This window comes from Nerophis ophidion, linkage group LG12, assembly GCF_033978795.1.
Source record: "Nerophis ophidion isolate RoL-2023_Sa linkage group LG12, RoL_Noph_v1.0, whole genome shotgun sequence".
Taxonomy (NCBI): Eukaryota; Metazoa; Chordata; class Actinopteri; order Syngnathiformes; family Syngnathidae; genus Nerophis; species Nerophis ophidion.
The window spans coordinates 14,730,716-14,754,541 of record NC_084622.1 but is presented as its reverse complement, the minus strand read 5'-3'; the positions used below and the strand labels follow the sequence as shown (position 1 = coordinate 14,754,541).

The window sequence follows — 23,826 nt, the reverse complement described above, 5'->3', positions numbered from 1 at the left end:
GCAAGGGTGAAGTGTCTTGTTCAGGGACACAACGGACGTGACGAGGTTGGTACTAGGTGGGGATTGAACCAGGGACCCTCGAGTTGCGCATGGCCACTCTTCCACTGCGCCACGCCGCAGTGGGAGAGTAAATCATTGTTGAGTTAAGGGTTGAATTGTCCATCCTTGTTTATTCTCTGTCACTGTTTTTCTAACCATGCTGAACACCCTCTCTGATGATGCATTGCTGTGTGGCACGCACAAAAGTGCTTTCATCAAATGCAATTGTCTGGAATTTTCCATCTCTCCCTAGCATGGCCCAAAACGTACAGTAGATTGCAGTATTGTCCTGTTTAAGAGTGTCACAACATTGCTGTTTACGGCAGACAAACAGTTTTACGGTAGACGAAAACGTAGCTGCTGTTGTGTGTTGTTACCGCGCTGGGAGGACGTTAATGAAACTGCCTAACAATAAACCCACACAAGAAACCAAGAACTCGCCCTCGATCATTCTACAGTTATAACGTCATTGGGCAGACACGCTGTTTATATTGTGGGAAAGCGGATGTGAAAACATGCTGTTCGACCCGTCACTCAGGTCCGCATGGAGCTGGAGGGGGCGTGGCCTCCAGCTCCGCCTGAATTTCGGGAGAAAATTAGTCTCGGGAGGTTTTCGGGAAAGGCGCTGAATTTCGGGAGTCTCCCGGAAATATTTGATGAGTTTGAACATCAAATAATTTATCTTTATAGTGCATTCAATTGAATATGGGTTGAAAAGGATTTGCAAATTTTTGTATTCCGTTTATATTTACATCCAACACAATTTCCCAACTCATATGGAAACGGGGTTTGTACATGGAATATTGTTGGGGTTTTTTGGATGGCTATTTAGAGGACTTCCCCTTGACTCCATTGTAAGCGACTTTTATTTACGAGTTAGAATGCATTAAAAAAAGAAAAAAAAACATGTGTTGTTGTCTCTCATAAAGACTGTGAATTGCAGGCAAAATTTCCCCACAAGTTATAACTAAAGTATTATTCAATATATCCTTTTTATCTCTCACCGCGTTTCCATCTGAACACTGGTGATATATTTCTACGCTCTTCGTGTTTGCACTTGCCAAAAACGAGCTTTGGGCTTAATTATTAATCACGCCGCTCCTCAAAGTGTAATGTCCGGCCATGTTTTCTGCTCTTTTTCTTTGGTTTTCCCACAAAAAAAGGAATTCCTGCAGCAGTGGTGCTGTTATCACTCCTTTTGTTGATCAGCACAAAGATACAATAAACATCTTTAAAGGCCTACTGAAACCCACTACTACCGACCACGCACTCTGATAGTTTATATATCAATGATGAAATATTAACATTGCAACACATGCCAATACGGCCTTTTTAGTTTACTATGCTTGTGACGTTATTGGTTGGAGCGGACATTTTATCCCAGCACCACTCATGGCTAAAAGTCGTCTGATTTAATCGCTTAATTACACAGTATTTTGGACATCTGTGTTGCTGAATCTTTTGCAATTTGTTCAATTAATAATGGAGACGTCAAAGAAGAATGCTGTTGGTGGAAAGCGGTGGATTGCAGCTGCCTTTAGCAACCAAAACACAGCCAGTATTTCTTTGTTTGTTGGGAAGCTTTAATATGGAACAGAGCGGTCCAGCGAACATGTTTCTCTACCACATGTCAACCAGCAATTTTTTGGATGAGAAATTTGTGTTATTAAAGGCCTACTGAAATGAGATTTTTTTCTTATTTAAACGGGGATAGCAGGTCCATTCTATGTGTCATACTTGATCATTTCGCGATATTGCCATATTTTTGCTGAAAGGATTTAGTAGAGAACATCGACGATAAAGTTCGCAACTTTTGGTCGCTAATAAAAAAGCCTTGCCTTTACCGGAAGTAGCAGACGATGTGCGCGTGACGTCACGGGTTGTGGAGCTCCTCACATCCTCACATTGTTTATAATGTGAGCCTCCAGCAGCAAGAGCTATTCGGACCAAGAAAGCGACAACTTCCCCATTAATTTGAGCGAGGATGAAAGATTCGTGGATGAGAAAAGTTAGAGTGAAGCACAAAAAAAAAAAAAAAAAAGGCGACCGCTCCAGGCTGCGGCAGTGGGACCGTTTCAGATGTAATTAGAAACATTTACTAAGATAATTCTAGAAGATCCCTTATCTGCTTATTGTTTTAATAGTTTTTTAGTGAGATTGTAAAGTCATACCTGAAAGTCGGATGGCTGCGGTGAACACCAGTGTCTCCCAGAGAAGCCAATGGAGGAGCCAAGATCACAGCTGCCTTTTTGAGCTGCAGGAAGAAGTCCCATAATCCACAGAAGCCTCTTTTAAGAGCCGACTTAATATCACAATATTCCCATCCAAAAACTTACTGGTTGACGTAGAGAAACTTGATCGCTTGACCGCTCTGTGTTAAATCTTCACAACAAACAAAGAAACACCGGCTGTGTTTCGGTGCTAAAGGCAGCTGCAATCCACCGCTTTCCACCAACAGCATTCTTTTTTATAGTCTCCATTATTAATTGCACAAATTGCAAAAGATTCAGATGTCCAAATTACTGTGTAATTATGCGATTAAAAGAAGCGACTTTTAGCCGTGTGTGGTGCTGGGCTAATATGTCCGCTACAACCCAAGACGTCACAAACACGCGTCATCATTCCGCGACGTTTTCAACAAGAAACTCCGCGGGAAATTTAAAACCGCAATTTAGTAAACTAAACCGGCCGTATTGGCATGTGTTGCAATGTTAATATTTCATCATTGATGTATAAACTATCAGACTGCGTGGTCGGTAGTAGTGGGTTTCAGTAGACCTTTAAGTCTTACCGGAGTTTTGAGCAGAGTTTGCGTCCTCCTGCAGCAGCTGTGACTTTCTTGGCTCCTCCATGGCTTCACTCAGAGACACTGGCGGTCACCGCAGCCCTCCGACTTTCAGGTATGACTTTATAATCTCACTAAAACACTAGTAACACAATAAGCAGATAAGGGATTTTCCAGAATTACTTTATCCTAGTAAATGTGTCTAATAACATCTGAATCGCTCCCACTGCCGTCACCTTTTTTTTTTCTAGTCCTTCACTCTAACTTTCCTCATCCACAAATCTTTCATCCTTGCTGAAATTAATGGGGAAATCGTCGCTTCCTCGGCCCAAATCGCTCTTGCTGCCGGTGGCCATGATTATAAACAATGTTCAGATGTGAGGAGCTCCACAACCCGTGACATCATGCGCACATTGTCTGCTATTTCCGGTACAGGCAAGGCTTTTTTATTAGCGACCAAAACTTGCGAACTTTATCGTCGATGTTCTCTACTAAATCCTTTCAGCGAAAATATGGCAATATTGCGAAATGATCAAGTACGACACATAGAATGGACCGTTTAAATAAGAAAATCTCATTTCAGTAAGCCTTTAATTGACTCCCAGAGGAGTGGAGTTATTCATGCATTGAGTTAAGCCCCTTCCTCGTCTCCCCTCCTGTTTTTTTTACCCCTTTTCGTGGGGGGGCAGGACAGGACTCTTGGTTTCCTTGACAACCCCTGCTCCAATCCCCTGGCCAGCTGCAGATTAGTTCAGTAGTGGGGGGTTTTGCTTTGGATGGGAGGAGTTTTGGAGTGGGGGTGATGATGGAAAATAGAGCGAGAGAAGAGAGAGAGGGATGGCCTGAGGAATGGAGGAGTGGAAAAAGTTTGAAGAGGGGCAACAGAAGAGGAGCGAGAGAGAGAGAGACAGACAGAGGGGATGCACGGTCATAGAGAAATAAGAGTCAGAGTGAGCGAGGAGAAGGAGGATGCAAAAAAAGCCCAGGAAGGAGGGAATTTCCTAGCTTTTAAAGCCTTGAACGCATCTGTTTTGTAGGAGGAACGCCGCTTCTTGGAAGTGAGGGCGAAGCCCGCCGAGAGAGTGTGGACCAGGCTGGAGGAAAACCATGCAAGAAGTGGATGCTGGGTGCCATTACGCAACATGAGGGGCATGGAACTCCACCAGCGCCACCACCACCAACACCACCACCGCAGCAGCGCTTCATCGCGGCAAAGCCAGCTGGGAAAGGTAAGGAGTATGTCTTTGGATTGAAGTGACTCTGTTGGCGTTTATGTGAGCTGCTACTATGTGGACTACACTTTTTAACCTGGCTTCAACTTTCTCAACACCACGTGACTCAACCCCAACGCCGGTTACTGTAGAAGACAAGCTTTATTTTGTCCATTCCCACATGCACAAGACACATAAGAACTGAAATTACATTTTCGGCACAGTCCCGCTAAGAGCAGACATACATTACAGGGAGGACAAGACGGGACCGCCAAGGGATCAGCCACTTACGGCGCTCCTTAAAAAGGTGAGAAAAGGGTGATTTTGGGAGAGTAAAAAAAAATATCAGTCTAAGGCAGGGGTGTCAAACTCAAATACAGAGTGGCCATAATGTAAAACTGAACAAAGCCGCGGGCCGAGGTTGAACAAATTTACCTTTTAATAGGGACCCAAACAAGTTTTGCATTGAATATTGAACAAGCAAGGCTAATATAACTTTATAGTGACATGCAAAGTTTAGTTTCAAATAATAATAACAATAATAATTAAAAAATATCAATGGCATATCAAATCAAATTTAAATAAAAATTGAATGCCTCTTTTGTATTTGCAGCCTTCTGAGGTAAATATCAACATTAACTTTTTCCAGAGGCTAATACATTTGAAAATAAAATAACAATGAATAAATCAACCATTCAGGCCTTTTTACTGCTCAGTTAATTTTGGGGCTCAGGTGGGCGGGGTTAAGGGGGTTTGTTGGTAGCGGGGAGGGGGGTGTATATTGTAGTGGTCCGGAAGAGTTAGTGCTGCAAGGGATTCTGGGTATTTGTTCTGTTGTGCTTTGGTTGTGTTTATGTTGTGTTACGGTGCGGATGTTCTCCCGAAATGTGTTGGTCATTCTTGTTTGGTGTGGGTTCACAGTGTGGCGCATATTTGTAACAGTGTTAAAGTTGTTTATATGGCCACCCTCAGTGTGACCTGTATGCTGTTGATCAAGTATGCCTTGCATTTACTTACATGTGTGTAGAAGCCAGATATATTACGTGACTGGGCCAGCACACTGTTTGTGAGGAGGAAAAACAGACTTGACGACAGGTTGTAAGGGACGCTAAAGGCAGTGCCTTTAAGGCACACTCCCAATATTGTTGTCCGGGTGGAATTCGGGAGAATGGTTGCACCGGGAGATTTTCGGGAGGGGCACTGAAATTCGAGAGTCTCCTGGAAAATTGGTGAATGCGGTGTTACAGCGGCACCGCTGTATAGCACCGGTGGGCCAGCTCCAATGTTAATATGATATTGCCTCAAGCGCCAAATGAAATTAAACGGCGGGCCACGTTTGGCCCGCGGGCCAGAGTTTGACACCTCTGGTCTAAGGCATGTGTAATTTAATTTGGCCCTTGAGGCAATATCAAATCAGCATTAGAGCTGGCCCGCCGGTGTTATACAGCGTCGGTGCCGCTGTAACACCGCATTCACCGCTAATACTCATACTTGCCAACCCTCCTAATTTTCCCTGTAGACTCCCGAAGTTCAGTGCCCCTCTCAAAAATCTCCCAAGGCAACCATTCTCCCGAATTTCTACCGATTTCCACCTGGACAACTATATTGGGGGCGTGCATTTAAGGCACTGCCTTTCGCGTTCTCTACAACCTGTCGTCACGTCCGCTTTTCCTCCATACTAACAGCATGTCACATAATATTTGTGGCTTTTACACACACACACACGCACAAGTGAATGCAAGGCATACTTGGTCAACAGCCATGCAGGTCACACTGAGGGTGGCCGTATAAACAACTTTAGCACTGTTACAAATATGCGCCACACTGTGAACCCACACCAAACAAGAATGACAAACACATTTCGGGTGAACATCCGCACCGTAACACAAAAGAATAAATACCCAGAACCCCTTACAGCATGGGTGTCAAACTCTGGCCCGTGGGCAAAATCTGCCCCGTCGTGTAATTTAATTGGCCCTTGAGGTAATATCAATTTAGCATTAGAACTGGCCCGCTGGTGTTATACAGCGTTGGTGCAGCTGAAACACCGCATTCACAGCTAATACTCATACTTGCCAACACTCCTAATTTTCCCGGTAGACTCCCGGAGTTCAGTGCCCCTCCCAAAAATCTCCCGGGGCAACCATTCTCCCGAATTTCTACCGATTTCCACCTGGACAACTACATTGGGGGCGTGCATTTAAGGCACTGCCTTTAGCGTTCTCTACAACCTGTCGTCACATCCGTTTTTCCTCCATACTAACAGCGTGTCACATAATATTTGTGGCTTTTACACACACACACACACACACACACGCACACACACACACACACACACACACACACACACACACACACACACACACACACACACACACACACACTAGTGAATGTAAGGCATACTTGGTCAACAGTCATACAGGTCACACTGAGGGTGGCCGTATAAACAACTTTAGCACTGTTACAAATATGCGCCACACTGTGAACCCACACCAAACAAGAATGACAAACACATTTCGGGTGAACATCCGCACCGTAACACAACAGAATAAATACCCAGAACCCCTTACAGCATGGGTGTCAAACTCTGGCCCGCCGTGTAATTTAATTGGCCATTGAGGCAATATCAATTTAGCATTAGAGCTGGCCCGCCGGTGTTATACAGCGTCGGTGCCGCTGTAACACCGCATTCACCGTTAATACTCATACTTGCCAACCCTCCTAATTTTCCCGGTAGACTCCCGTAGTTCAGTGCCCCTCCCAAAAATCTCCCGGGGCAACCATTCTCCCGAATTTCTACCGATTTCCACCTGGACAACTATATTGGGGGCGTGCATTTAAGGCACTGCCTTTAGCGTTCCCTACAACCTGTCGTCACGTCCGCTTTTCCTCCATACTAACAGCGTGTCACATATTTGTGGCTTTTACACACACACACACACACGCACAAGTGAATGCAAGGCATACTTGGTCAACAGCCATACAGGTCATACTGAGGGTGGCCGTATAAACAACTTTAGCACTGTTACAAATATGCGCCACACTGTGAACCCACACCAAACAAGAATGACAAACATATTTCGGGTGAACATCCGCACCGTAACACAACAGAATAAATACCCAGAACCCCTTACAGCATGGGTGTCAAACTCTGGCCCGTGGGCCAAATCTGGCCCGCCGTGTAATTTAATTTGGCCCTTGAGGCAATATCAATTTAGCATTAGAGCTGGCCCGCCGGTGTTATACAGCGTCGGTGCCGCTGAAACACCGCATTCACCGCTAATACTCATACTTGCCAACCCTCCTAATTTTCCCGGTAGACTCCAGAAGTTCAGTGCCCCTCCCAAAAATCTCCCGGGGCAACCATTCTCCCGAATTTCTACCGTTTTCCACCTGGACAACTATATTGGGGGCGTTCATTTAAGGCACTGCCTTTAGCGTTCTCTACAACCTGTCGTCACGTCCGCTTTTCCTCCATACTAACAGCGTGTCACATAATATTTGTGGCTTTTACACACACACACACACACACACACACACACACACACACACACACACACACACGCACAAGTGAATGCAACGCATACTTGGTCAACAGCCACACAGGTCAAACTGAGGGTGGCCGTGTAAACAACTTAAGCACTGTTACAAATATGCGCCACACTGTGAACCCACACCAAACAAGCATGACAAACACATTTCAGGTGAACATCCGCACCGTAACACAACAGAATAAATACCCAGAACCCCTTGCAGCACTAACTCTTCCGGGAAACTTCCAGCAAACTGACCAATAATTAACGTTTTATTCATGCATTTTCTCTTGCTACTTCAAAGCTTGAATGTGTGGTTCATTCATTATTTTATTTTCAAATGTATTATTAGCCTGTGGAAAAAAATTGATATTTACCTCAGAAGATTGCAAATAGAAAAAAAAGGCATAAAATTTGTATTTACATTTTTTTCGATATGCCATTGATATTTTTTTAATTATTATTATTATTATTATTTGAAACTGGATTTAGCATGTCACTAAAGTTATATAAGCCTTGCCTGTTCAATATTTAATGCAAAACTTGTTTGGGTCCCTATTAAAAGGTTAATTTGTTCAAACTGGGCCCGCGGCTTTGTTCCGTTTAAAATTTTGGCCCACTCTGTATTTGAGTTTGACACCCCTGGTCTAAGGCTAGACTACTGGTTCTCAACCTTGTTTCAGTGATGTACCCCCTGTGAACATTTTTTTAATTCAAGTACCTCCTAATCAGAGCAAAGAGATAAAGAAGTAAAATACAGCACTATGTCATCAGCTTCTGATTTATTAAATTGTATAACAGTGCAAAATATTGCTCATTTGTAGTGGTCTTTCTTAAAATTTTTGGAAAAAAAGATATAAAAATGACTAAAAACCAGATTTTTTGGGGGGGAAAAAGATATAAAAATGACTAAAAACCTGTGGAAAAATAAACAAGTGATTCAATTATAAATAAAGATTTCTACACATAGAAGTAATCATCAACTTAAAGTGCCCTCTTTGGGGATTGTAATAGAGATCCATCTGGATTCATCAACTTAATTCTAAACATTTCCTCAATATTTATGGAACATGTCCACAAAAAATCGAGCTGTCAACACTGAATATTGCATTGTTGCATTTCTTTTTACAATTGATGAACTTACGTTCATATTTTGTTGAATTATTATTCAATAAATATATTTATAAAGGATTTTTGAATTGTTGCTCTTTTTAGAATATTTTTCCAAAATCTCACGTACCCCTTAGCATACCTTCAAGTACCCCCATTTGAGAACCACTGGGCTAGACCCTCAGGAGGGTCCAGACTGAGTCCAAGGAAAAAAACCTCACATAGCACGGCACACATTAAACATGGTACATAAAATCACACCAACTTGCAACAGAGGTGGGGCGGGCTGCCACATATTGAGCGCTACTCAGCCATCCACAACCCCAGAGGAATTAAGTGGTGGTGTAGGCGATGCCTTTGGGGGGGCAGGGGAGCTGGGGGGGTGTGCGTGCATGTATGCCCAAATAACTTGAGAGAGATGTTTATTTGTCACATGCAGACTACACCACAGTGAAATGCTTTTTTCCATGCTCTTCAGATATTGCGTACAGTGGGTTCCAAACACTAGTTGCAGAATCTAATACACTGAATACAAAGAAATACAACAATTGAATAGCTCTGATGTACATTAATTACAAGACAGTCAAGTTGCACAATAAGTCACAGAAGTTATGGTAGAAGTACAGTAGTCAAATACAGTACCAGTGCAATATCAAATAGTGTAACAGTATATACAGTATAGGAAGGAACAAATATCAATCAATCAATCAATGTTTATTTATATAGCCCTAAATCACAAATGTCTCAAAGGACTGTACAAACCATTACGACTACGACATCCTCGGAAGAACCCACAAAAGGGCAAGGAAAACTCACACCCAGTGGGCAGGGAGGATTCACATCCAGTGGGACGCCAGTGACAATGCTGACTATGAGAAACCTTGGAGAGGACCTCAGAAGTGGGCAACCCCCCCCCTCTAGGGGACCGAAAGCAATGGATGTCGAGCGGGTCTAACATGATACTGTGAAATTTCAATCCATAGTGGCTCCAACATAGCCGCGAGAGTTCAGTTCAAGCGGATCCAAGACAGCAGCGAGAGTCCCGTCCACAGGAAACCCTCTCAAGCGGAGGCGGATCAGCAGCGTAGAGATGTCTCCAACCGATACACAGGCGAGCGGTCCATCCTGGGTCCCGACGAGCGGTCCATTCTGGGTCTCGACTCTGGACAGCCAGTACTTCATCCATGGTCATCGGACCGGACCCCCTCCACAAGGGAAGGGGGGGACATAGGAGAAAAAAGAAAAGAAGCGGCAGATCAACTGGTCTAAAAAGGAGGTCTATTTAAAGGCTAGAGTATACAGATGAGTTTTAAAGTGAGACTTAAATGCTTCTACTGAGGTAGCATCTCGAACAGAGTACTGGAGCCTGAACGGAAAACGCTCTATAGCCCGCAGACTTTTTTTGGGCTTTAGGAAGGTGTCGACAGTTCTTTGGCAGTTGAGTAGTGACAGTAGTATGAACAAATGTAATGAAACAGTAAGACTTCTTTATACTCTTGTTTTTACATTATTTTTACAATATAGATGTTGAAATGTTTTTGTGTACTGGGGCCGATCTCAAAGTTCGACACCAGGTGTTGTTGAAAAAAAGGGAGGTCAAAAGCGTCCATCTTTGAGGAGTCCTCGGGGGAGTTCTTGAATGCAAACATTTGGATGCGAGTCAGCACGCACGCTCAAGCCATCACCCGTTGGCAGGTTAAAAAGGAGGAGGAGAGGGGTGAGCATTCTTCACCCTGAGCAAAAGCAGTGGTCTCCACGCAGGGTCCCCGCGCCTGCTTTGACTTGCGTACAATCACAGCAGCCTCCGCTGGATTACACGCCAGGCCTCATTTAATCAACAAGTACATCGTCCACCTCATCCAGTAGCACAAGAATCAAATGAAGAAATTGGACTTTAGTCTCTTTAGCCCCAAGTCTGCTTTATAAAAGTCCTTTGGAAATATATGTTGTTTTAATACAAAACACCCCACTTCAAATAGTAATACAAACACCGTTTCAATATGAGTTGGGAAATTGTGTTAGATGTAAATATAAATGGAATAAAATGATTTGCAAATCCTTTTCAACCCATATTTAATTGAATGCACTACAAAGACAAGATATTTGATGTTCAAACTCATAGGTAGCACAAGAAGCAGATTAAAAGTGGATTTCATTGTCTATAGCCTCTAGCGGGCTTCATGAAAGTGCCTCCAAATATGTTGCACAAATGTGTTGTTCATTCTGTAGCTGCATGAACACATGAAACATTCCAAAAGTTCCTCCGGGAAAAAAACGTCATGTTCTTCGATAAACACCTTAGTTCAAATAAACGGCAGGTAAAAGTAATGGTGTAATTTATTAGGTACCTAGAATAAAAAATATTGACAAGACAAGAATAAATAAATATCTAATAAATCCATGCTTTATTAGGCAACAAAGGAATGAACACGGAAGGATAGACTGACATAAAAATGAATGTGTTATTCATATAAACGTATTAGATATTAATGAATGAATGACTGCAGGAATAATGGAAGGGATATCAGACAAATTCAGATTTCTCCATATTCTCTGTCAACACCACATTCTTTGACCTCTTACTCAGTCCGTTCCGTAGTTTTACTCTGCACAATAACGGTTGTGGTACTCTCTGCAGTTCAGCAAATATGGTCCACAGTCCACAGAAAAAAAAAAAAAAAAATACGCCAGCAAGTAAGTGACTTGACAGTGATTCATGCTGTAGTCAGCTGACGACATCTGGCCGACACACAGGAAGTGATGCATTATTCGCCATCAGTGGTCAACATGGGTTCACACAGTCACATGACACTGAGACCTGAAGGATGTGCTGCCTTCAAAACATAACCTCAGTAGCATAGGATAAATGTCAAGACTTTAGCATTATAGAAGACTATTGATGTCAAACATGGACTTGGACTTGGGTTGTTTCTTCGACGCAAAGGATAGTTGGCACGAGCGAGATGTGAACGTGAGTACATTTTTATTTAATAATCCAGAAAACTAAAAAAAAGGCAAACAAAGGGCGCGCACAATGGCGGAGAACAAACTTGACCAATGACAAAACAAAAAAATAGTACATATGGCACGAACTATAAACATGAACAAAAACACTTGCACTGTGGCATGATTAGCAAACTGTACGTGGCGTGGAAACAAACGAACAGCATGGAATGGTATAAAGGAGTTGAGGTATACGTGGGTTAAGTGGGAAGTTACCTGATAACTCTGGCTTAAATACTAGGCTATGAAATTAACAAACAGGTGTGAAGGCTGAGGACAGGGGCGTGACATGAGGGCCAGATGAAAATTAATGAGTTGTCATGGTGGCAACACAAACCAGGAAGTGCAAAACAGGAACTAAGTGTCCAAAAAACAAAACATAACATGACCAAAACAAAACATGAACCATAGGCGTGACAATTAAAACAAGTGTATATATGTCCTTTTGTGGACTAAAATCTACTAACACTAATGAATGACTGAATGATGACTGAATGAAAACATGTTGTTCCTTGACATGGTTAGAATTATAAAGGAGCTCAGTTTATAGCAGGGGTGCCAAACTCATTTTAGCTCCGGGGCCGCATGGAGGAACATCAATTCCCACGCCGGCCGGACGGCTTCAATCATGGCATGATCACTTAAAAATACAACTACAACTACTTCAGATTGTTTTCGGTTTTATTTGGCCCAAAATCCAAACGGTTTCCTATTGAGTTGGGAAATTGTTTTAGATGTAAATATAAACGGAATACAATGATTTGCAAATCCTTTTCAACCCATATTCAATTGAATGCACTACAAAGACAAAATATTTGATGTTCAAACTCATAAAAAAAAATTGTCATGGCTGCAACACGTGCCAAAGTAATTGGGAAAGGGCTTGTTCACCACTGTGTTACATCACCTTTTCTTTTAACAACACTCAATAAACGTTAGGGAACTGAGGAAACTAATTTATAAAGCTTTAAAAGTTGAATTATTTCCCATTCTTGTTTTATGCAGAGCTTCAGTCATTCAACAGTCCGGGGTCTCCGCTGTCGTATTTTACGCTTAATAATGCGCCACACATTTTCCACATGGAGACAGGTCTGGACTGCAGGCGGGCCAGGAAAATACCCGCCCTCTTTTTTTACGAAGCCACGCTGTTGTTACACGTGGCTTGGCATTGTCTTGCTGAATTAAGCAGGGGCGTCCATGATAACGTTGCTTGGATGACAACATTTGTTGCTCCAAAACCTGTATGGACCTTTCAGCATTAATGGTGCCTTCACAGATGTGGAAGTTACCCATGCCTTGGGCACTAATACACCCCCATACCATCACACATGCTGTCTTTTGAACTTTGCGCCTATAACAATCCGGATGGTTATTTTCCTCTTTGTTCCGGAGGACACCACCTCCTCAGTTTCCAAATATAATTTGAAATGTGGACACTTTTCCACTTTGCATCAGTCCATCTTAGATGAGCTCGGGCACAGCGAAGCCAGCAGCGTTCCTTGGTGTTGTTGATAAATGGGTTTTGCTTTGCATAGCAGAGTTTTAACTTGCACTTCAAGATGTAGCAACCAACTGTCGTTACTGACAGTGGTTTTATGAAATGTTCCTGAGCCCATGTGGTGATATCCTTTACACTCTGATGTTGGTTTTTGATGCAGTACCGCCTGAGGGATCAAAGTTTCGTAGTATCATCGCTTACGTGCGGTGATTTTTCCAGATTCTCTGAACCTTTTGATGATTTTACGGACCGTCGATGGTAAAATCCCTAAATTCCTTGCAGTAGCTCGTTGAGAAATGTTGTTCTAAAACTGTTCTCGCCCCATTCTTGTTTGTGAATTACTTAGTATTTCATTAAAGCTGCTTTTATACCCAATCATGGCACCCACCTGTTCCCAATTAGCCTGCACACATGTGGGATGTTCCAAATAAGTGTTTGATGAGCATTCCTCAACTTTATCAGTATTTATTTATTACTTCTTTGTCACGTGTTGTTGGCATCAAATTCCAAACTTAATGATTATTTGCAAAAAGAAAAATGTTTATCGGTTTGAACATCAAATATGTTGTCTTTGTAGCATATTCAACTGAATATGGGTTGAAAAGGATTTGCAAATCATTGTATTCTGTTTATATTTCCATCTAACACAATTTTCCAACTCATATGAAAACAGGGTTTGTACTTTTACTTTAACTTGAGTACATTTACAGAGACTCCGCTCCATTTATCTACATTCAGCTCGCTACTCGCTACTGATTTTTATCGATCTGTTAATGCACGCTTTATTTGTTTGGTTTGACAGACCTTCAAAGTAGAATCTATCATATGCCTGCGTTTTACCAATCAAATGCAGTCATTGGTGACGTTTGACTCCGTTTCACCAATCAAACAGAGCCAAGCGGTCACATGATGAACTGCACTTTTTTTTTAAATATATATATATATATATATATATATAAAAACCTTTATTTATAAATTTCAACATTTACAAACAGTTGACAATAATAATCAAAGTAAGTACAAAACAGTATAAAAAACGTACAAAACAGCGCCAGGGGGTTGTAAATGTAAAGTAACTAAAATAGAATGCAAAAAATATATATATATAAAATAAACAAAGAGCAAAGCCTTAGCCTCACTCAATCTCAGTAAATAACTTAAATTTGGAACACAGCATCATCATTTTCACAGCTTTTTGGTTGTTAGAGGTAGAGTGTTTTAATGTAGAGTTCTAAATCTTTTTAAAAGGCACAAAAAACAGGTCGGGTATTGAGAAACTTACATTTATGAATATAAAACTTAGCCAATAGTATCATGAGGTTGCAAAGGTAAAATTCATTTTCAAATTTTTTTTCAATACAGTGTAAAACCAAATATATATTATTTAATATATATTATTGTTTTAGTTGCTTAAGAGATATTCCTGGCTCTGAGTTTGTTCGTTGCTATTTTTATGTTTTTGTGCATTACTTGTTGCCGTCATCATTAAAGGAACAGGTTACTCATCAGTTACTCAGTACTCGAGTAGTTTTTTCACAACATACTTTTTACTTTTACTCAAGTAAATATTTGGGTGACTACTCATTACTTTTACCTGAGTAACACATCTCGAAAGTAACAGTACTCCTTTTTGAGTACACTTTCTGGCTACTCTACCCACCTCTGTCTACAACTACTTCAGATTGTTTTCTGTTTTATTTGGCCCAGAATAGAACATGCGCATTCTGAAAATGTACATATTACCCAAAAAATCCTCTTGACAAAACACTTCAAATTAGTTGAAAATTTTGAGGAAAAAATTGGTGCAGTTTCAGAGAGACCATGAAGAACTTACACTTCATCTCAGTGGATCTACAGAGCAATTCAACTTTAAGTCCCAAACAAAAAACCTATTTAAAGCATTAATCTGATTTGTCATTTCCACATATCTCAACAAACCATACGGACTCCTGTTTGTTTTACTTTGTACATCTCGCTTGGTGTGCTTGCTTTATTTGCTTGCATGTTTGACATCCCTGGCTTGAATGATGAAATAGACACTTGTGCATCAGGTGTGTGTCTTTGCCAGACACACAGGATGCTGTGCTGCTTGTTACACCGCAGAGCTATCAGGAATGTCTGCTATGTCCCTGTAAGCTGACCACATGGTTCACAGTCAACACAATCCAGTTCCTTGGTCTTTCTCAAGCTAGTCTGATGTGGTGTGATCTTTTTTTTTTTTTAACGATCTAGACCAGGAGCAGGGACCTTTGATTTACTCCAATGCCCCGGCAGCCCAACAGCTCTTTGATTTACAGACACATACTAACCCCGTTTCCATATGAGTTGGGAAATTGTGTTTGATGTCAATATAAACGGAATACAATGATTTGCAAATCCTTTTCAACCCATATTCAGTTGAATGCACTACAAAGACAAGATATTTGATGTTCAAACTCATAAACTTCTTTTTTTTTTTGCAAATAATAATTAACTTAGAATTTCATGGCTGCAAATACATTCCAAAGTAGTTGGGAAAGGGCATGTTCACCACTGTGTTACATCACCTTTTCTTTTAACAACACTCAATAAACGTTTGGGAAATGAGGAAACTAATTGTTGAAGCTTTGAAAGTGGAATTCTTTCCCATTCTTGTTTTATGTACAGCTTCAGTCGTTCAACAGTCCGGGGTCTCCGCTGTCGTATTTTACGCTTCATAATGTGCCACACATTTTCCATGGGAGACAGGTCTGGACTGCAGGCAGGCCAGGAAAGTACCCGCACTCTTTTATTACGAAACCATGCTGTTGTAACACGTGGCTTGGCATTGTCTTGCTGAAATAAGCAGGGGCGTCCATGATAACGTTGCTTGGATGACAACATATGTTGCTCCAAAACCTGTATGGACCATTCAGCTTTAATGGTGCCTTCAGAGATGTGTAAGTTAACCATGCCTTGGACACTAATACACCCCCATACTATCACAGATGCTGGGTTTTGCACTTTGCGCCTATAACAATCCGAATGTTTGTTTTCTTCTTTGTTCCGGAGGACACCACGTCCACAGTTTCCAAATATAATTTGAAATGTGGACTCGTCAGACCACAGAACACTTTTCCACTTTGCATCAGTCCATCTTGGTGTTGTTGATAAATGGGTTTTGCTTTGCATTGCAGAGTTTTAACTTGCACTTACAGATGTAGCGACAAACTTTAGTTACTGACAGTGGTTTTATGAAGTGTTCCTGAGCCCATGTGGTGATATCCTTTACACTGATGTCTGTTTTTGATGTACAGGCTAATTGGGAACAGGTGAGGATGGGGCGAGGTACACCCCTTTGTCCACAACTGCGTGAGTAAATAGTCAAACAGTTTAAGAACAATGTTTCTCATAGTGCAATTGCAAGAAATTTAGGGATTTCAACATCCACGGTCCATAATATCATCAAAAGGTTCAGAGAATCTGGAGAAATCACTCCATGTAAGCGGCATGACCGGAAACCAACATTGAATGACTGTGACCTTCTTTTAGACGGCACTGTATCAAAAACCAACATCACTCTCTAAAGGATATCACCACATGTGCTCAGGAACACTTCAGAAAACCACTGTCACTATATGCAGTTTGTCGCTACATCTGTACGGTAAGTGCAAGTTAAAGTTCCACTATGCAATGCGAAAGCCATTAATCAACAACATCCAGAAACGCCGCTGGCTTCTCTGGGCCCGAGATAATCTAAGATGGACTGATGCAAAGTGGAAAAGTGTTCTGTGGTCTGACGAGTCCACACTTCAAATTGTTTTTGGAAATATTTGACATTGTGTCGTCTGGACCAAAGGGGAAGCGAACCATCCCGACTGTTATCGACGCAAAGTTCAAAAGCCAGCATCTGTGATGGTATGGGGGTGCATTAGTGCCCAAGGCATGAGTAACTTACACATCTGTGAAGGCACTATTAATGCTGAAAGGTACATATAGGTTTTGGAACAACCTATGTTGTCAGCTCAGCGCTGTCTTTTTCATGGACGCCCCTGCTTATTTCAGCAAGACAATGCCAAGCCACATTCAGCACGTGTTACAACAGCGTGGCTTCGTAGTTAAAGAGTGCGGGTACTTTCCTGGCCCGCCTGCAGTCCAGACCTGTCTCCCATGGAAAATGTGTGGCGCATTATGAAGCGTAAAATACGACAACGGAGACCCCGGACTGTTGAACGACTGAAGCTCTACATAAAAGAATTCCACTTTCAAAGCTTTAACAATTAGTTTACTCAGTTCCCAAACATTTATTGAGTGTTGCTAAAAGAAAAGATGATGTAACACAGTGGTGAACATGCCCTTTCCCAACTACTTTGGCACGTGTTGCAGCGATCAAATGCAAAAAAAAATTAAGTTTATGAGTTTGAACATTAAATATCTTGTCTTTGTAGTGTATTCAACTGAATATGGGTTGAAAAAGATTTGCAAATCATTGGATTCCGTTTATGTTTACATCTAACACAATTTCCCAACTCATATGGAAACGGGGTTTGTAATATATTTTTGAAAAAGCTCTAGGGAGCCGCAGGTTAGCGACCTCTGGTGTAAGTGGGCACAGCCTGTTTGTTTTTCCATTCTTCTCCGCTCACAAAAAGGTGACAACAGGGCCTGAGGAGGGTTCTGACCCCCGGGCACCTCCGTCCCCTGACAGGAACTGCTCTTTGACAGTGGGGCCACCCTCATCACTGTGCCGTTGTTACCACGGCGACACTCTGAAAAGAATGTGTCCTGCGGTGACGCTGAAAGAAAGCCTTCTTTTTCAGTGGATATTGTCCGTCTGAAATGTTGGCAGATGGCCATGCTTTAAGAAAGTCATGATCAAAAACACGCCAAACCTTCTTTTTGCCTCGCCACATGCACACTTACACACATGTACACTTACACACATGCACACTTGCACACGTACACACATGCACACTTACACACATCCACACATACACACGTGCACACATTCACATATTCATACATGCACACATGCACACTTACACACATGCACAGGGACACTCATGCATGGACAATGTGCAGCAAATGAGACAAATAAGCATGTGGGAATCCAGATATAAACATGCATGGATAATGCATGTCATCACATGGGCTAGCACAGCTATTCATGGAGTTGGTAGTTGAACGGTTTTGCACTTTTAACCCTGACTCCTCTTTACACACACACAGTATAACCTCTAAAAATGAAACACAATACATTCCAAATTGTTTGGATTTCACAAAAATGGGGAAAAAAACTGATTAACATACAAACCCTGTTTCCATATGAGTTGGGAAATTGTGTTAGATGTAAATATAAACAGAACACAATGATATGGAAATCCTTTTCAACCCATATTCAGTTGAATATGCTACAAAGACAAAATATTTTATGTTTAAACTCATAAACTTTGTTTTTTTTTGCAAATAATAATTAACTTAGAATTTCATGGCTGCAACACGTGCCAAAGTAGTTGGGAAAGGGCATGTTCACCACTGTGTTACATCACCTTTTCTTATAACAACACTCAATAAACTTTTGGGAACTGAAGAAAATAATTGTTGAAGCTTTGAAAGTGGAATTCTTTCCCATTCTTGTTTTATGTAGAGCTTCAGTTGTTCAACAGTCCGGGGTCTCCGCTGTCGTATTTTACGCTTCATAATCCATCCATCCATCATCTTCCGCTTATCCGAGGTCGGGTCACGGGGGCAACAGCCTAAGCAGGGAAACCCAGACTTCCCTCTCCCCAGCCACTTCGTCTAGCTCTTCCCGGGGGATCCCGAGGCGTTCCCAGGCCAGCCGGGAACGGCAGGGTTCTTGAGGGTGCATGGGAGTTTGCCCAACCAGTCTACATGTGCTTTGTGGACTTGGAGAAGGCATTCGACCGTGTCCCTCGGGAAGTCCTGTGGGGAGTGCTCAGAGAGTATGGGGTATCGGACTGTCTTATTGTGGCGGTCCGTTCCCTGTACGATCAGTGCCAGAGCTTGGTCCGCATTGCCGGCAGTAAGTCGAACACATTTCCAGTGAGGGTTGGACTCCGCCAAGGCTGTCCTTTGTCACCGATTCTGTTCATAACTTTTATGGACAGAATTTCTAGGCGCAGTCAAGGCGTTGAGGGGATCCGGTTTGGTGACCACAGGATTAGGTCTCTGCTTTTTGCAGATGATGTGGTCCTGATGGCTTCATCTGACCGGGTTCTTCAGCTCTCGCTGGATCGTTTCGCAGCCGAGTGTGAAGCGACCGGAATGAGAATCAGCACCTCCAAGTCCGAGTCCATGGTTCTCGCCCGGAAAAGGGTGGAGTGCCATCTCCGGGTTGGGGAGGAGACCCTGCCCCAAGTGGAGGAGTTCAAGTACCTAGGAGTCTTGTTCACGAGTGGGGGAAGAGTGGATCGTGAGATCGACAGGCGGATCGGTGCGGCGTCTTCAGTAATGCGGACGTTGTACCGGTCCGTTGTGGTGAAGAAGGAGCTGAGCCGGAAGGCAAAGCTCTCAATTTACCGGTCGATCTACGTTCCCATCCTCACCTATGGTCATGAGCTTTGGGTCATGACCGAAAGGATAAGATCACGGGTACAAGCGGCCGAAATGAGTTTCCTCCGCCGTGTGGCGGGGCTCTCCCTTAGAGATAGGGTGAGAAGCTCTGCCATCCGGGAGGAACTCAAAGTAAAGCCGCTGCTCCTTCACATCGAGAGGAGCCAGATGAGGTGGTTCGGGCATCTGGTCAGGATGCCACCCGAACGCCTCCCTAGGGAGGTGTTTAGGGCACGTCCAACCGGTAGGAGGCCACTTCATAATGCACCACACATTTTCAATGGGAGACAGGCGGGCCAGGAAAGTACCCACACTCTTTTTTTACGAATCCACTCTGTTGAAATAAGCAGGGGCGTCCATGATAACGTTGCTTGGATGACAACATATGTTGCTCCAAAACCTGTATGTACCTTTCAGCATTAATGGTGCCTTCACAGATGTGTAAGTTACCCATGCCTTGGGCACTAATACACCCCCATACCATCACAGATGCTGCCTTTTGAACTTTGCGCCTACAACAATCCGAATGGTTATTTTCCTCTTAGTTCTGGAGGACACCACGTCCTCTGTTTCCAAATATAACTTGAAATGTGGACTTGTCAGACCACAGAACACCTTTCCACTTTGAATCAGTCCATCTTAGGTGAGCTTGGGCCCAGCCAAGCCGGCGGCGTTTCAGGATATTGTTGATAAATGGGTTTGGCTTTGCATAGTAGAGTTTCAACTTGCACTTACACATGTAGCGACCAACTGTAGTTACTGACAGTGGTTTTATGAAGTGTTCCTGAGCCCATGTGGTGATATCCTTTACACACTGATGTCGGTTTTTGATGCAGTACCGCCTGAGGGATCAAAAGTCTGTAATATCATCTGTATCGTGCTGTGATTTCTCCAGATTCTCTGAACTTTTTGATGATTTTACGGACCGTAGATGGTAAAATCCCTAAATTCCTTGCAATAGCTCATTGAGAAATGTTGAAAACTGTTCAACAATTTGCTTACAAAGTGGTGACCCTCGCCCCATCTTTGTTTGTGAATTACTTAGTATTTCATGGAAGCTGCTTTTATACCCAATCATGGCACCCTCCTGTTCCCAATTAGCCTGCACACCTGTGGGATGTTCCAAATAAGTGTTTGATGAGCATTCCTCAACTTTATAAATATTTATTGCCACCTTTCCCAACTTCTTTGTCACGTGTTGCTGGCATCAAATTCTAAAGTTAATGATTATTTGCAGAAAAAAAAAATGTTTATCAGTTTGAACATCAAATATGTTGTCTTTGTAGCATATTCAACTGAATATGGGTTGAAAATGATTTGCAAATCATTGTATTCTGTTTATATTTACATCCAACACAATTTCCCAACTCATTTGGAAACAGGGTTTGTAGAAAATAATGCAAATATTTATTGTCTTTGTAAATGTAACCTTTTTAAATAGCAAAATGTAAAAACATTATAATACCATAATATGTTTGTTGAAACTTATCAAATCAAATACAGTTTGTTCCATTTTGGTGACATTTCATAACAGTTTTCCTCCATGATGTTACAATAAATAATCCGTTCCAGAATTGAAAAGGATAAATCTTCATTGTCCGTTGGGGTGAAAACTTGTTGTTGGCTCACCAACAAAGGCGACGGAAACATTCTCATAAATAAAATAATATACAGACACAATAAGAACAGGTCAGGTAAACAATAGGAATAAGAGTAATGATAAGTTAAGAGCTATAAAAAAAACATCAATAGAACATAAAAGTAGAGCAGGGTCAAACAATCAGCATTATTAAGTTAACCACTTTTAAAAAGGTCATTTTATGACTTTTTTTTGCATTTAAAAAACTTCCTTGTGGTTCTTTGCTCACAACTTTGCTTCGTCACAGACTATCACTTTCTTCAAGATGCACCATTTTGTTATCTACATGCCTCCACTTTGACTGCATCTTCTAACCGCCATCTTTGTTGTACTTTTTAGCGCTTCCTTATTGAATCTGCTGACATATATCAGTTAAAACTGCACGCTACTTTGTATTAGGGCAACAGCAAAGGATGCATGTACATATATGAGCAAGTCTGCCCCACAACAATAGATAGAGAAACTTATGGACTGTAACTTTAGACTACAATGGCGGACTCAGGTAAAACTCTGCAGGTAAAACTTTACTGTTTATGGAGATATCTGTTGATGTCACCAACGGGAAAAACGTCACAAATTTGGCAGTTTGAAGGAAGGCTGGATTGTTTTATCAATATATCTATGTTGATTATCCAAATCTCTGGAACTTATGCAGATCTTAGATACACAAAAACAGGTACCAATAGGTAAGAACAGTTGGTTTTGTATAATAACGCGTAAAACCTTTAAAACACTTACCGTATTTCCTAGAATTGTCGCCGGGGCGCTATTTAATTTAAAACCTCTTCTCACTCCGGCGCTTACCAAAGGCATGTGGTAAATTTAGGCCTGCACTTATAAATTTGAGTGTGATGTAAAGATACCATCATGAAGAGCACATTTAATAAAAACAAACGTTATTATGGTCTTACCTTTACTTATAAATGAAGTCCATGCGCAGCTCCTTCTGATCAAAAGCATCGTTAACTTGTTTATACAAGTCTTTGTTACCTTTCTTCAGTTTTAAAAGTCTCTCTGTCTCGATGGAGATCTTCCTTTATTACCTCCTGCTTTGATTGAAAGTCCAGTTTAGAAAACTGTTGTATTTTAGATATATAATCCTCCATGTTAAAAGTGCAAGCGAGAGGAAAAAATAAACAATCTCTGCTCACTCTTGCTGCTTGTTTTCACTTTTTCTGCAGCAGAGTAGTCGCAAGAAGGATCACTAGCGCCCTCTACCACCACGAGGCGGGAGTCATTTAATGACTCATATTTGACACACGCAGCTACAGTATATTAATAAAACATAGCTGCTTACTGTTCTTTTTAGCATATTCAATAGCTTGGACCTTAAATCCTACTGAATAGATCTTAATCTTCTTCCCTTAATGCGATTTCAAATTATTGAAATCAGCCTCCTCCATTTTGAAAATGATGACAGGTGAAGTGTCACTCGTGACGTGACGAGTTTGACCCGACGGAAATTTTAGACATATGCTAATTATCTGGCGAAACGAGTTTGACCCGGCAGAAATTCTAGACATGCGCTAATAAAAATAATATTTTGCGAAACGAGTTTGACCCGGCGTTAATCCTGAGCCGGTGGTAATGCTACTTATGCGCTAATTATTTTGCGAAACGAGTTTGACCCAGCAGTAATTCTAGGCAGGCGCATACTATATACCCGGCGGCAATTCACGGAAATACGGTAAGTCTTAAGTTCTAAATTTAGAACCTGAGTGTGAAGTTGTCACCCATGATCCTTTACAACTTTCAAAAGAAAACATGTCAGCAATAAAACAGTCTCACTGAGCTTTCATAATAAGTCAGGGCACATATTGTGACACGTGTGTGTTGTGGTCTCTTTATTACCAAAACGATAATTTGAGTCAAACACTTTAACGCTTTCTGAGTGGGATTTCAGACAACTTCTGTTTTATGTGGCTTTAGAGACATTTCCTCCTCCAAATTTTTATCGTATTCCAAATTGTACGACGCCTCGGAGTGTTCTACTGTCCTCTGTATCAAGTACAAAATCCAACAGTGGCTTTTAAAGGCCTACTGAAATGAGATGTTCTTATTTAAACGGGGATAGCAGGTCCATTCTATGTGTCATACTTGATCATTTCGCCATATTGCCATATTTTTGCTGAAAGGATTTAGTAGAGAACATCGACGATAACGTTCACCACTTTTGGTCGCTAATAAAAAAGCCTTGCCTGTACCGGAAGTAGCAGACAATGTGCGCGTGACGTCACGGGTTGTGGAGCTCCTCACATCTGAACATTGTTTATAATCATGGCTACCAGCAGCAAGAGCGATTTGGACCGAGAAAGCGACGATTTCCCCATTATTTGAGCAAGGATGAAAGATTTCTGGATGAGGAAAGTTAGAGAGAAGCACTAGAAAAAAAAAAAAAAAGAAAAAAAAGTCTAGGGCAGTGAGAGAAATTCAGATGTTATTTGACACATTTACTAGGATAATTCTGGAAAATCCCT

At 41.8% G+C, this 23,826-nt stretch overlaps 1 protein-coding gene across 5 annotated transcripts in view; it reads left to right on the top strand.

Moving 5' to 3' along the window:
* Nucleotides 1–23,826, top strand: part of si:dkey-82f1.1 (DENN domain-containing protein 2A) — a 120,794-nt gene that overhangs the window by 12,351 nt on the left and 84,617 nt on the right. For 2 of the 5 annotated variants that reach the window (XM_061916868.1, XM_061916870.1), the window contains exon 4: nucleotides 3,862–4,053. The gene's annotated coding sequence lies outside the window, so the exon portion shown is untranslated. Of the gene's footprint in view, nucleotides 1–2,864; nucleotides 2,940–3,653; nucleotides 4,054–23,826 lie in introns of those variants that run through there. The other 3 variants (XM_061916872.1, XM_061916871.1, XM_061916869.1) reach the window with 2 other exon arrangements.